Source organism: Micromys minutus, assembly GCF_963924665.1.
Source record: "Micromys minutus genome assembly, chromosome: 13".
Taxonomy (NCBI): domain Eukaryota; kingdom Metazoa; phylum Chordata; class Mammalia; order Rodentia; family Muridae; genus Micromys; species Micromys minutus.
The window spans coordinates 56,551,299-56,556,908 of NC_137982.1; positions in this window are offsets into that span (position 1 = coordinate 56,551,299).

A 5,610-nucleotide genomic window follows, 5' to 3' on the forward strand; every position below is an offset into this window, starting at 1 on the left:
GCCTCTCACTTGGTTATCTCTAGTCTGACCTGCCCTAGCTGTCTCTGACTGAAGCCTGTCCTTCATGATATTCTGATTGTGTCAGAACTCCTCAGAGTCCAGGTGTCTCTGTGATCCTGTGATTCTGTGATCCTGTGATCCTGGAATCCTGAGTGTCCTACTGGGAGTCCAACTGCCTCTGAGACACTGAAGTCCCAGAGTCACTAACCTCCTGATGTCCTTGAGTGTGTCAGAGCTCCAGTGCTCCTGGGTGTATCTGATTTCCTGGGAGTCAAGCTTCCTCTGCAATCCTGTGATCCTGTTAGAGCACCTGGGTGTCAGGCTTCCTCTGTGTGTTGTGGGAATGGGTGTAGAACCAGTGATCATTGTATGCTCAGGGCTCAATTACAGATTAGAAGGGCACACATTGTATCTTTAAGTATTGTTTTGATGTTTTTTATGGTATCTTATGAACCTGAGATTCTCTCTTTTAATTTTTGTTTTCTGTTGGTAACACTTGTATCTGTGACTCCCTATCTTTTCTCTAGGTTTACTATCTCCAGAGTTGTCTCCCTTTGCGATTTCATTATTGTTTCTATTTCCATTTTTAGATCCTAGATAATTTTGTTCAAATTCTTTATCTATTTGATGGTTTTCCTGTATTTCTTTAAGGTATTTATGTGTTTCCTCTTTAAGGGCTTCTACCTATTTACCTGTGTTCTCCTGTATTTCTTTAAGGAACTTATTTACGACTTTTTAAAGAACCTCTATCATCTTTATGAAATAGGATTTTAGATCTGAATTGCTTTTCACGTACGATAGAGTATCCAGGGCTTGCTGTAGCAGGAGAATTGGGTTCTGATGTGGCCAAGTGGAATTGGTTTCTGTTGCTTTTGTTCTTGTGCTTGTCTCTAGCCATCTGGTTATCTCTGGTGTTAACTGGCCTTGCTGTCTCTGATTTCAGACTGTACCTCCTGTAAGTATAGTTATGTTGGGCCTCTTAAGAGTCAGACTGTCTCTGGGGATGGGAGGGAGTCTTGAGCACCTGAGCTGTGAGCCTGTCTGTGGTGTCAAGTTGACTCTGGTTGTGGGCAGAGTCTGGGAGAGATAAGGGTGCTGTTATCACATGTTCTTCTCCAAGGAGCAAATATGGACCAAAAGCAAAATGTGTCTCTGGCAGGGCAGGAGGTCCTGCGTCCTCTGAGCCTTGGCAGGTTGGGGTTGATCCTAGTTAAGACAGGTATTAGGGCAGGAGTGACTCACCTGTGAGCCTGGTAATGTCAGACCTCCTGGGGGTCAAGTTGTTTCTGGGAGTAGGCAGTTGGTGGGTGAGGCATGTTACACAGGATCTGCTTCTGGGTGCAGTTATGAACTTGCAGAAGATGTCTTACTCTTTTGAATCTCCTCATATAGATGATAATGTATATTTTGTTCTGTATTTTAAATCTGTGTTATCATGAATTGCAGTTTCAACTTCCTATTTTATTTTATTTTTTTTCTTTTTTTAAAACGACTTTATTTTGCAAAACAAAGATAAATGTAAAGATTTTAAACATTTTTTGCTTAAAATTATACATTTTTGTCAGTACTGTTTTTTCAGACATTAAAATAAATTTTACATAAAACCATGTGAATATGTTTTTTAGTCAGCACTTGATTCCTATTTTATTTTTATCTTTATACAATTTTTATTCTTTAATCTTATTTTTACAGTCCAGACTTTACCCCCCCCATCCTCTAACTGTTAACATCCTGCACCTCCTTGCAACCCCAGTTTCCAAGAGGACGTCCCCACTCCCTGGATCCCAATTTTCTCAAGAGCTAGGTACATCTTCTCTGACTGAATCCAGACTAGGCAGATTCATGTGTTGGGTGCCTCATATCAGCTGATGTATGTGGCTCAGTGTCTGGCTAGTTGAGACCGCTGGTCTTCCTATGGACTCACTCTCCTCCTCGGGGTCTTCACTAATTCAACTACAGGTGTCACCAGATTCTAACCATTGGTGGGTGTAAATATCTGCACCTGACTCTTTCAGCTTCTTGTTGGGCCTTTCAGAGGGCAGTCATGATAAGTCCATTTTTGTAAGAACACCATAGTCTCAGCAAGACTGTCAGACCTTTGGGCTTCCCCCTGATCTGGATCCAAATTTAGGTCCGTCACTGGACCTCAATTTCCTCAGGGTCTTCTCTATTTTGTCACTGCAGTTCTTTCAGACAAGAACAGTTCTAGGTCAGACTTTTTGACTGTGGAAACCTCATTCATTCACTTGATGTCCTGCCTTTTTATTGGAGGTGAGCTCTACAAGTCTTCTTCCCACTGCAGGTCACTTCATTTAAGGTTTTCCCACTCTTTGAGTCCCGAGAGTCTCACACCTCCCAGATCTCTGGTACATTCTAAAGGGTCTCCCTACCTCCTACTTCCATTCTTTCTGCTGGACCTCGTGGCTTCAATCCTGTTCCCTCTATAATACCTGATCATGTTCCCCTATTCCCCATCTTGCCTCCTTTCCTAACCAGGCCCCTCCTCCTCTTTCTGTGATTGCTTTCTTTTCCCTTCCATTTAGGGTTGAGGAACCCTCACTTGGGCCCTTAGGCCCTGTTAGCCTTCTTGAGTTCTCTAGAATGTATCCTGGGAATTCTGTATCTTTTAAACTAGTATCCACTTATTAATGAGAACATAGTATGCATATCTTTTTGGTCTGTGTTACCTCACTCAGTTTGATACTTTTTAGTTACATTGATTTGACTGAAAACATCAGGATGTCCTCTTTCGTAATAGCTAAATAGTGTTCCATTGTGGAAATGAACCACATCTTGTGTATCCATGTTGTGTGACATCTGGGTTGTTTCCAGCTTCTGGCTATAACAAATTAAATAACATTATGTGTATGGGTAGATGTGCAATGGTGAAATTAATATAGAAGTGGGATATCTTTATTAGATTATAATTTTTGAGATAGTGGTATTATTTTCATGGCTGTATACTCAGTGAAAGAATAAAAGATTATGTTGCATGTTATTAAAAATAAATTCATTAATACTCTCTATCTTGTATGCCCAGTATGGTTTAACCAATATCCCCACCTTCTGTGTGTCTAGAAGAGTTTCCTTGTATTATGTTTGACTATGCTTCTTTTCTTCTAATATAAATAAAATATAATTTTGTCCTACAAACACACTATCCGCATGTTTATTTTGTTCTGTGAACTTATTTAAATTATTTATTAAATTAAATTATTTAAATTAAATTATTAAATGTTTTGTGTTAATTATTTATTGATATTTTTTTTTAAAAGATGTATTATTTGGGAATTTATTTATTTAACTTTTACCAATTATAACTTAATTTTAATATTTTGACCTTTTTCTTCCCTTCAGCCCCCCCCATAGACATTTTCACACTGTCCTTTAAATTCATTATCTCTTTGTTCTAGATGGACACAATTACATGCATATATATGTGCACACATATATCCCCACATATAAGCTATCCAATCTATATAATGATACCTATATGCATGTTTTAACATATGCATTTTTAACATCAAATGTACCCCATCCACCTCCTACAATTCCTCTCATACTTTCCCAGGTTGCTCTGAGAAATTCATGCAATTTTTTTCCAAACCCACTGACTCCACTTAGTGCTGCTAGTACACACATGTATAAAGGGCCATCTGATTCCTATATTCACCAAAAATAGTAGGTGCCATTTATACTTCTGCAGAATATGTGTTGGTGTTATGGTGGTTCTGGACAAGAAAATTAAAATCATTAAATAAAAAATATATTTATAAGTATTCTTTTTGCTTGTGTTTCTTGAAGCAACTGGAGCAGGAACTCTCCTTGACTCTGTTGCCTGCTTGTGGATACTTTTACACTAATAGGACTGCCTTATTTAGCCCCAGAGGGAGAGGATTTGACTTGTCCTGCAGTGATACTATGTGCTAGTTTGGGTTGGTACCCATAAAGGGCTTGTTTCTTCTTAGAGGAGAATGGGATGGGGGATGTGGTACGGGTTTGTATGATGGCAAAAATGGGAGTGGAGGGCCTGTGTCAGGATGTAAAGTGTATATATTAATGAAGCAAAACCAAAACCAGTAGTTTGTTTTACAAAAGTGTTGAAGACAAGATATATAAATATACATAAATATATATATATATAAACATCTAAGCTATCTATCTATCATCTATCTATCTGTCTGTCTGTCTATCTATCTATCTATCTATCTATCTATCTATCTATCTATCCATCTATCTATCTATCTATCCATTCATCCCACTATATTCACAGCAACCTTATTTGTAATAGCCAGGGACTGAAAACAACTTCAATGCCTTCAACAAATGAATGAATATAGAAAACATGGTTAATTTACACAATGGAATACTATTCAGCTGCTAAAAACAAGGACATGATGAATTTCACAGGCAAATGGACAGAAACAGAAAATATCATACTGAGTGGGGTAACCCAGACACAAATGATATGTATATTATGTACTCAATGATAAGTGGATATTTGCCAAAAGTACAGAGTGGCTAGGACACAAGTCACAGACTGTAAGAAGTTTGTCAGAAAGGCCCCAGTGAGGATCCTTCAATCCACTAAGAAAGAAAACTAAGTAAACAAGGGAGGCAGAGGAAGGAACCTAGGTGGGATACCAGGAAGTAGGGGAGGGAAAGGGGGAACAGAATCAGATATGATGGGGAGGGGGGCAAGAGAAGCCCAGGAGGCCAGGAGAAAGAAGGGAAATATGCATCCTTTGGGGGTAGGAGGTAGGGGGAACCTCTAGAAAGTGTCAGAGATCTGGGAGGTGAGAGACACTCAGGACTCAGTGGGGTGCCTTAGCCCAAAGGCCCAACAATGGGAAGAGGGAACTAGAAGAGTTGAACTCCAGTAGATAGACAGGTTACTAACCAGAATCAAAATGTTTGACCCCAAATTATTCCTGTCTAAAAAACTACAGAGACAAAAATGAAGAAGAGACTGAAGGAATGGCTGTCCAACTCAGGATCCATCTCATGGGGAAACACCAAGGCCTGACACTATTACTGATGCTATGATGTGCTTACAGACAGGAGCCTGGCATGGCTGTGCTCTGAGAGGCCCTACCAGCAGCTGACTGAGACAGAAGCAGATTCTTACAACCAACCATTGGACTGATTTAGGGGACCCCTGTAGTTGAATTGGGGGAAAGACTGAAGAAGCTGAAGGGGAGGACAACCTTATAAAAAGACCAGCAGTCTTACCTGACCCTGACCCTTGGAAGCTTCCAAAGTCTGAGTCACCAACTAGCCAGCATACACAGGCTGCTCGAGGATGGTACACATATAGAGCAGACTGCTGGCCTGGCCTTAGTGGGAGAAGATGTGCCTAATTCTGGGGAGATTTAGGTCCCATGGAAAGGAGATGCTGGTGGGAGGAGAGGGGGAGCACCCACTCAGCGGCAAGGGGTAGGAAGAATGGAATGAGGAATTGTGAGACGTGAGACAATGGCTAGACTATAAATACAATAATTTTTAGAAAGCAAGACTATGGGAAATAGAAAGATGGCTCATATGAAATTACAGGAGACAGAAGTCCAAATCACAGGGCCTATGGGGATCTTCAATTGGTCCTCTACACAC